This window comes from Coloeus monedula, assembly GCF_965178545.1.
Source record: "Coloeus monedula genome assembly, chromosome: 3".
NCBI classification, from domain to species: Eukaryota; Metazoa; Chordata; class Aves; order Passeriformes; family Corvidae; genus Coloeus; species Coloeus monedula.
The window spans coordinates 52165710-52176124 of record NC_138783.1 but is presented as its reverse complement, the minus strand read 5'-3'; positions in this window follow the sequence as shown (position 1 = coordinate 52176124).

Below are 10415 nucleotides of genomic sequence, written 5' to 3'. Positions count from 1 at the left end.
TTACAGATCTCCAATGATTATTCAACAATGTTTGATAAATTCTGTGGATCTTTAAAAAAAATGGAGGGGTTTGTGTTTTAATGAATGTTGTTGAAATGTCAAAACCAAACATTTTTCCACAGACTGAAGTCAAAATTCCTTCACTTCCCTAATGTTCTTTTTAGCACTGAGGAAAACAATATTCATAGCACCTCATAGACTGAAAGTTCAGAGACATATTTTGCACAGGATATGCCTATACTGGGTCTGCAAATTCTTGGATCTGCAAATGCTGGGGGAAAGATTTAAAAATTTGTAATTTCATTCCAATGAGGAAGAAGAAAATAATTTTGAAAATAGAAAGTGAACATGAATTGGCATCAGTATTTGCAGGATTGTCTGGGTTAGTTAAATGTGAGATTTCAAAAGCAGTATTATGTTTCTATCTTTCCTACAAAGAATTAAAATGGATCAATGCCTTATATTGTTACTTCAAAGATTATTCAAACACTGTGTTATAAAGAAAATACTGAAGCAGCTCCAGTGCATTCTAATAACTGTGATTATTTTTAGCCCCCTTTTCTGTTCAGAAGCTGAGTCTTCTAAGTATTTTTAAAAAAACACCGTCTTCCTCACATTTCTTTTTTTTAATTCAAAATTCAAAGATATGTCTTCCCAAACCCAATATTAACTTAAAAATATTTTCATCATTTTGTGTAAGCTTGCAGCTCCTCAGATAACACTCTGCTAATTCCCTAATTATTATCAGGCCTGTTCCAGTATTGGCTTTATTAAGATCCTTAGGAAAAAGAAATGAAAACAATTATTCAGGAAAAGATTTATCAAAAGGCTGGAAAGGATTATAGAAATTCCATTTTCTCACTAGTGGATGACTTCAGTTTATGGAAATAGTTTTTAAACTCTGATACCTCAGATTAACGTAAATCTGCACCAAAATCTGAGGAAATTTTGGGGTCAGAAGTCATGGGGAAATGCTCTAATCCGAGGCTGAATTCAGCCTCGTGGAGCAACACACAGTGGTATTGCTCAGGACCTTTCAGGAATCTGTGAAGTGTCTACTTGCAACAAGACAGTTATTGCCCCCTTTTATTTGTGTTAGAAGGCTGTCACAGAACCTCCTCCTTCTGGAGGCAAAATCTCTTCTGTTACCCAGCCTGTCTTAATTCATAGCCAGATGATCCTCACTTACACTGACATCGTTCATTCAACTCATGTAGTTCTACCCCACCTTACGTTGTACAGAGAACAATCCTTTCCCATTCCTGCCTTCATTCTCCCATGTAAGCCAAGTTTCTTTTGTCTGCTCCCTGCACAGGCAGTCCATGCCTCCGGTAACACTAGAGGCCCTTTGCTAAACCATTACAATTTGACCTCATTTACTTTAAAAGACATTAGCCAGACCTAAGCACAGGACATGAAATGTGACCTTCTCAGTGCTTCACAGTCCATGACATTAATACTCTGCTTCATGTATCTTATGTGGCACATGACTAAGTCAGAAGCTGCGTGTTGCTGGTGGATCATTGCATATTTGAACCCGTTACTGTACTCTGAAAAGTGTCAAACTCCCACATAGGAAATTCTTGTTACTGCTTTCTGTGCATGTGAACTTTCATTTTAGCTATGGCTTCTTTCCAGATGTTGCAGTTTCAACATCCTCCCAACGAATTCTTTTACAAGGAATATGTCTCCTGCATGTAAGTGTTCTAACATTTGTTTGCCAATGGAAACACTGAAAGGTGAGCCATAAGAAAGTGGCCTTGAAATCTCAAAATGTTATGTGGTTATCTTCTCTTCAGCCAACTCATCACCTACATGAAAATTCCTGTGCTTATCCACATCATTTCCACCTAACTAGTAATTTTTCAAGAAACACCCTATCTAATGTGTTGAAGAAATCCAGACAGATAAAATCTATTACATTTTCTTGCCTAGAAAATAAGCTCTCATATCAGAGAAAGTTATCAGATTAGTCTGGCACATACAACTCTGGCAAATCTGCATTGCTCTTCACAACACTCCCCTTCAACATTCATGTATTAATTACTCTTCCTTTCAAGACGTTTCCTAAATCTTTTCATGCTGCTCAGAAAGAAATAACCCATGAGAGCAAATACAACTGCCTGGATCACTTCCTTACCTTTTCTACTTATAAGCATTACTACTGCTTTTAAATCTAATATGGTGCTCTCCCTCCCTATATCTGCTATATGTATCTGCAGCCAGACTGAAATTCAATATGAACCTTCACTGTGATTCCTGGAGCTGACATTCCCCAGGGAGATGAAAGTGGTGGGTTTCTGTACTGCCCTTTTTCCCATCACTTACCATGCCTGTCACACTTTCTTTCCTCTCTCTCCAGTGTTATCCTCCCAGTCAGTATTATACTTCCTCTCAAAAACTGAGTCAAATTTTCGGCTAATCTGGGGGTTGCTACTAAGTTACTTTACCACCTACCACCTTCACAATGTCAGGGGAAGTGATCAATCATTTTTATGGTAAGGTGACCTCCAGACCTGTATTTTAACGGTTTCATGAAGTTTAATTGGCAATTATCTTTTTGTACTTCTCAAATTTTGCTATGACATCCTGACTTCAAAGACTTATACCCTCATTTCTGGTAAATCCTCTCCCTTTTCCTGATTCACCTCTTGGCAAGGTTAGCTGTCCATTTAGATTTTCTTGCCAGGTTGCCTCCTTGCTCAGTGCTCCTCTAAAATTAAGAACATCAGCTTTATCAGTTCAGATGGAACCATTCTTCTAGGTCTGCTAAAATCCAGAGGCGTAGCATGTTATCGAGCTAATTCTTCGCTGAATTAAACCTTATGCTCAACTGAAGTTGCATAAACTCACAGCTACCTGATACAACATTTTTTTCTTTGAGCAATCTTGTGTAATTACCAAAACCAAATCAAAACTGTATTATTGTTATGTACTTTATATAAGTTTCAGTACTAACCTGGGTGGTGTGCCAAGGAATGATGGCATTAGGAAGCTAAAGCTAATGACCAGTCAGTTCAAGCTTTAAAATCTAGAGCTTTCCAAATTCAGCCATCTGCCATTTGATAAGTCTTAAATCACTGGGGATTTCCTGTGTTCAGTTTTATTCTGAATCCTTGTTGTCAGAAGGTGTGGGTAACTATTTATTGATGAGGTTAGATTCCTAGATTTCAGCTGTGACCTGCACAGGGTGCAGCGGAACTGACAAGGCTTACTCTTGACTGAGAGCAAGTATCCTGGCTGCAACTTCAGGGTAAAGTTTGAATAGTAGAGGAAAATTTATTTCCTTCATTCACTTATAAGCTAGATTCAAGTTAAATGCAGTATTAGTGAAATGTGTCTTCAATTAATGGATTTCCTTTTCTTAAGAAATATGGGTACATAGCTGCTTTAGACATAAAGCTTTTTCAGACACATAAGCGAATTTAAGCCTATTACAGATCCGAAACAGACCTTTCTTTCTTTCTACTTTAGACAAATAATAATGTTGTGGTAAAAACTGGCTTCTACTGAGACAACTGAAAAAAAGAAAAATGTAACCAGTAACTTTTATTTTAAGACAATGACTTATGTTTCATCAACCTCATGTCGTTCTTATAGGATGCCCGTTACTATCTATGCCCGTAGTTTCTGTGGGGGGAATATTGAGGTTTAAAAAGTGTCAGGAAACATGCCTACCCTATTTCTTCCCCACATTATGGCTTTCTACACTGTTGCTTGACCAACACAGCTGAGAAAATGTTTTACTGCTGAAATGAATAACAGTACTGTGCACCCATGTTCAAGTGAAAGATGTGTAAAATGTTAAGAGTCACAGTTGTTTCATTATAATGAATTTAGCAGACAGCAAAGCTTTTCTTACAGTACCATTTAAAAAAAAAAATTATCACAGACAATGGTTAGTGTTATTTTTCTAACTAAGGCAATTTTTAATTGTGTTTTTTCATTAACTCTTATTTAATTTTTCCTCACATTTCCAAAAAGGAAAGAACATTTCCAGTCATTTCTCTTTTTCTAAGCAAAGTTTTATTTGACTTCTTATGTGCAAGTGCTTTTCAGTTGGAATAGAAGAAAATGTATAAGAACAGTCTGAAAAAAGTAAAGGTTTGGTATTCTCACATCAGCTTTCTTCTCTAAAATCAGTTTGGGAAACAGATGTCTCTTTTTTTCATTTATTTAATAACACAAAAGTAACATTTTTTAAATAATTTAAATTAATTTCATGGATTTTTGAGAGTAAGACTTGGGACCAAAAATCTGCAGAAATATGGATCAGACTTTCTGAAATCCAAGCAGAGCGAGGCCTGTCTGTGCTTGCAAGGTGATGGTAAGAAGCTGTTACACACATCTTATAGTGTAATATAGCTGAGAAAGAGTGAGACAGGACCCCACTTCCTGCAGTATCTTGAATTTTAGCTGGAGAAAGGTGACTGTAATGGGAAAGTGGTGACAGTTTGAAATACTATTGGAAATCACATATGGTTCTTAGCTGCTTCTGAAAATGTCAGTGGAATAAGGAAAGGGAGACAAGAGGGAGAACAGAGCCTTGACCTGAAAATCTGATTCACCATCTTCTGGGGAAGGTGTGGACTATCCAGGCACGTCTAGGCACCCATTTTTGTCACATCTTAGAACCATCACTAACTCAGGCAGGAACACAACTTCTCCTGTTCAAGTTGCCAGTCTACACAATTTACCTTCATCCTTACCCCCATGGCAAGTTTCTCCTGAGACCATGGGAATACTTTTACTTGCTGCTGTGCTGGCAAAACCATGACACGTGCTTTCTGTCACTGCTCTGATTAAGAGCTTTGGTATATATTTTGATGGAGATTAACATCCTATCATGTATTAAACAAAGTTGAACTGTCATAAGGTATATGAGAAGATCACACTCCTACAGATCAGAATCTCAAAAGTAAACACAACTTAAAACCACATTATTCCAAAGTATAATTTACTGGAATAGACTTTGTATTATGCGGTCTTTAGAAGGAGGAGCGTTTTTGGTTTGGCTCTAAATATCCACCCACACATCAGAGTTCGGAAAATTCAAACAGTGATAAAGTGTCTTTGATGTGCAGATGGTATTTTAATCGCCAAAACAAACAAATAAAATGCATGGCTAAAAGCCACTCCTACTGTATGTGGGAGATCACTGCTGACAACTCACTGGACATGCCATGGACCAGAAGATAAATGTGTTGTCCCATGCGGCCTTAGAGAGTGTTCTTCTAAGTCAGTATTCAGATACTACATGAGAAGTATGTGCTTATGTTTTCCATTTATGTATCAGTCCTCATGAAAATACAAGTCTCCAGACTAATTAATCATTTTTTTATGAGTGGAATAACACTGTCTAAGCAGTGAATCATTAAATGCAGACCACCATTCTGTCTTCTTATGGAACTATTCATATTTTTTTGTTACTTGCAGAGATCGTAAAATGGGGAAAGTGTTTGCTGAATTTGGGAACATGAAACTAACTAAATATAGGCAATCCAGAAATCCAGAATTTGAAATGTTGTTCACAAATTGGTGCTTAGAAAATTTAAACTAAAATTCAATAAATGAATGCAGTTTGGGATAAATGCACTTTGGGAAAGAAGACTCAGACACATTAAATATATATTGGGAAGAAAACATGGCCATATGAATTCTTCAAAAAAGCATAAGGAGAGATATGATTCAACTAACAAAGCTGAGCACGTTGTTACAAGTAAACATCATGTATATTTAAACAGACGTACAATCTGAAAAAGATGTGTTGAGAAGTCTTTCTATTCAAGGCAGAAAGGATGTTAGACTGGAGATAAAACACATTTGGGAGTGGAAGATTAGTTAAAACCTGAAATTAATTGCAGAAGGCAATTACGGAAAGTTTAGAAGAGAGCAGAGAGACTTATCTGAAAAAAATGGCCTGCATGGAAATACTGAAGAACTACAATTGTGAGAGGAGACAGGAAAGTAGCTGCTGAAATACGTACATGGTTTATTTGAAGAGAGAGAGAATAAAATATTTTTAACACTGCTGTAACAAATACAGCATTTAATGACTTTAAATCATGAGACAGGCTGAACTTTTGGAAATACTGGAAGTGCAGGGAATTGACTTTCCTTATAAAAGAAACCACACAGACTGCCCTTTCTTTTCTTTTTTTTTTTTTAAATATCAAGAAAATCATTCATGTCCATGAGGCAGGTTATTATTGGTTCTTCACCATCAATATCTTGTTTCTGACATCATAACACACAGTAACTTTCTTGACTAAAGAACATGTGCAACTCCAGTCAGATTTTTTTCAGTATTTCTGCATTTCTGTGTGGAAGAGACCACAGACAATATTTATATAACTCTGTCATCTCTAATATCCTGTTATTTTTGCCTGAAACCAAGATTACTTCATTTGTCAAATAAGGCAAAATTTCTAGTCTGTAGGGACTTTCAGGATACATTATGCATAAATTAGGACAGGTTAAAAACTGCATAAATCCTGCAATTTGGGGATTAATATTTTATAGTCTTATTCAGACAAGAATGGGAGAGAGAAGGTGATGGATGTATAATATTTGAGCATGAAAACCCATAGATGTCAAAGTCTAATACTAACTCTTTAATGTTGTCTGTCCTACAATGAAACTATACTGGCACATACTTTACAACTCACCAAAGCTGAATCAGGAACAGTCCATTAATTTTTCAGCTGGTTTCCAGCTTGTCTTTGGTCAAGCCCTGTTGTCACCCAATCTGACTAACTTCAGTGCCAGTGCACTGGAGGAGTAAGGAATAAATGGCTTTGGGCAAGGCAAAGGGGTGAAACCATCTTGGGGCTATGCTATGCACTTATGGCCTTAGACAGCTTCAGCTGGTTTTGCCCGCATAGCACATTGCTTCTCTGCTCATCACTCAGGGGTCTATAAGCAGACCTGGTTAATGAACTGTAATTTCAACTGGAATGAAGAATGTATTTAGCTGGGAAGAAAACTTGTTTTGTCTTCAGCTGGATCATCTCAATCCACTTTAGGAAACAGCTCTACGAACGCTTTATTCTGAGGTTGTGCAAGGCGTGGCAGAGGGATGGAAGATAATGCTTAACTAGGCATGGTCATCAAAAAAATACATGTGGAAACACAGCCTCTGTAAAGCCAATTTAAAAAAATACCCAAACCCCAACAACCACCACTACACCTTGCACATAGCACAAATAGTACACAAAGCTTTGCAAATGATTTATGAAACACCATGAGCGACTTCTAAGCAAGTCCTTCCACTGTGTGAATCTCCTGGCAATCCTCACTGCTGCCTATTTTTGCTCCTGTTATTGTACATATTTTCCTAATAAATTAGAACAAAAGGGTTATTCTTAAACAGTTTTATATATACAGATCTAATGTTCTCTCTCAGCACAGATTCTTAGAAAACCAGTCCCAGCAACTTCCCTACCCACAACGTGTTACAGTAACAACCAGTGGCAGCCAGGATATACAGGCTATACAGGTGCATATCCAGGCTCTTTAGAGCACACAGATATGGGGCAGTGTTTCAGGCATTTTTTAAGTACTTCAAAACCATTAATCAAAGGAGTAAGTGGAGGAGTGAGGCTCCAGAGTCTCAGTCCATCATTCAATAATTTACTGTTTTCCTCTTACTGTTGAAACAGAAATCTCTTCTCTATGACCAGAAGGGTACAAAAAAATCTGTTTAGCTTGTCTTGGCCCACTTCATGTTTGCTACATTAGTGGTGTCTCCCCTTCTTTCTCCTTCTTGCTCCTCTTCTATAATCAGCCCTTGAGACTGTGACCACTTCAATCTGCAAAATAACTTCCACAGTATTAGAGAATTGCTGAATATGACTAATGTAAACCACATCCTATTTTTGGATATTTCTTTTCCTTCTGTTTCAGTTGCCCTACGCTGCCTGTGAGCACATAACATAAGAAAGGTTACAGATAATATCTCTGTTTCCTTCATGCTGTTCCTACTCTTCTTTGGGACAAGCATCAAAATGCTTCATTCTAAAGTGTGTAGGTAAACCTGCATTTTTCTTATTGTCTAAGGCAAAAGTGTAAGGTAAGCAGAGGGCCTGTTTATTTATGTCCCCTACTATGTATTTCTATTGCATCTGCTTTTACAATTTACACTAAGTACAACCTGCAGCATATGCAATTAAGTCCCTTCATGAGTCCACTGAGCCCTCAGCAGAGACAGGTGTGGAGGTGAGAGTAGGACATGCCTTACAAAAGCCAAAGATTTAGTGTCCTGTGAATGACTCACAAATCTCTGTGTGCTTGCAGAAACAAAAGTAAAGTTTGAATATGTTGGGAAGCAGCAAGGATAAAAATATAAGCTTCCCTGCTCCATAAATCCTATTCCAGCATGCCATATTGCTCCATGAGGTACTATGGCTATGTCCATGCTCACTGCAAGGATGAATGCTGGGGCCTTGAAAGCAGCACACAGCCCCACTCCAGAACAAGCTGTGCCACTAAAGGCAGAGCACAAACACCTCTCAGGGACACATGGTATCCTGCCTCCATTATAGTTTTGGTTATGTTCTTGTTGCCTGTAAAAGTCCTGAACCCTTTTCCATATGTACATGTGCAGCCTTTTAAGTAAAACAAAATCTGTTTTTCATGAACGGTGGAAAACTTGCGGTTGCGCTTTTCTGCCAGCATTAAGTTTGCTTTCAGACTAAGTTTGAAATTAAAATCTAAATCAAAGTTTCAACAGGCATGTTTTGAGGAGTGCTGCAAAGAAGGGGTTTTTTTGGACACATTTGTAAAACTCTAAGATAAATAGCAGTACCTTCAGGAAAGCTGGACACAGACTTCTGCTTCCTGGCTGACCCAGAGGAGTGGTAATGATTTTTTTTTTTTTTAAGCTAACTGAAATCATGCAGATTCCAGTGAAAAAGTGAGGTAACATGCAACAGCTTGTCAAAAGAAACTAGAAAGTTGCTGATTTGGGATTTCTGTTGCTTTAAGCATATTTCATGTCATAACATTAGTGATACTCTAAGTAAATAGACAAAGCAACTGAAGAGACACAAACAAGTCATGCCTTCTCTGCATAAACATGCTTCATGACACGATTGATAGTGATATACCAGTGAAACCACAATCTCTACCTAACTCGGGGTGAATTCAGAATTTCCTTTTCATTATTTAAATTCCAGGGGCTTTTACAAGCTTGGAGAAATTCTCATTTAGGTCATTCAGCTTTGCAGATATAGCTATATCTTTTCTAATATGTAGCACAGTTTACTAATTAATACACTGTGTGGTAAAAAGAAATACATATATATAATATATATATACACAGACGTACATATACATTCTACGCTACCTCATGCCCCACCAATTATCGATGAGCGGAAAAATGTTTCATATGCACACTGCTCCTTGGTTGTATATGAAACGCAGATCCTTTTCTAGCAGAACAGGGTAGTTGACTGATTTTTTTCTGGCAAAAACAGCTTTGGATAAAATGTTCACCATGGGTGACATTCAGGGTGGATCAGCTTTTCCTCAACCCAGCACACACCACCTCTCTAGGTGCACAAATCATCTGTCAATCTATGAACTTTCTTCAAAGACCTCATTTTGTATGAAGTGGCCCTCCTGAGCTGTGGGTGTTCTCTTGCACTGCTGCTATGAATGAAATCATTGACATTACACTGGGAACTCTTTTTATAACTTTTGGCAACAAAGTTGAAGTTTCAAAATGTAAACTGGCCTAACAAAGTATTTTATAAACTCATATAACTATATCACCAGCCCTAAAGGGGATAAAAAAATTCTCCCAGTTTCCAGGAATTTTCAGGGACATTATTAACATTTGTTTTCACTTAGGTAATCATAAAAACTAGTTTTGTTGAACAATTGTCAAGGATAGATACAGATGGAAATATCTATTGATAGAAAGATATATGTGTAACGTTCTAGGCATACTAATGATGGTAACTTATAAGTCAAATTATTTGTTTTCTAGAATTGTCTGTATTTTTTCCATACATTATTAGAGCTAATTGAAATAGAGAAAAAAATTGTGGGGAAAAAAAGTAGTGAAAGGTGCCATTTTGAAAATACAACATTAGTAAAAAATTTATCCAACGGGCATAAATTTCCCTTCCAATGGAATGACAGTGACACTGAGAGGACATGAAAATCCAGAAGTGCTTTTTCATAAAACTTCACGATGACAGCATTTCAGTTTTGTTCAAGTCAGTATGAACACTTGCTTTATGGCAAGGAAGTACAGAAGGAAAGAAAATTGTGATATCTCTCATTAAACATGGAATTACCTCTCACTCTCTGACTAATATACAGAGAACCAAAACAGCAAGACTGCACTAGAGAGCTAATGTTCAGATTGATAGAGGCAGGTGAATTGAAGTTTTAAAGCTTCCTTACTT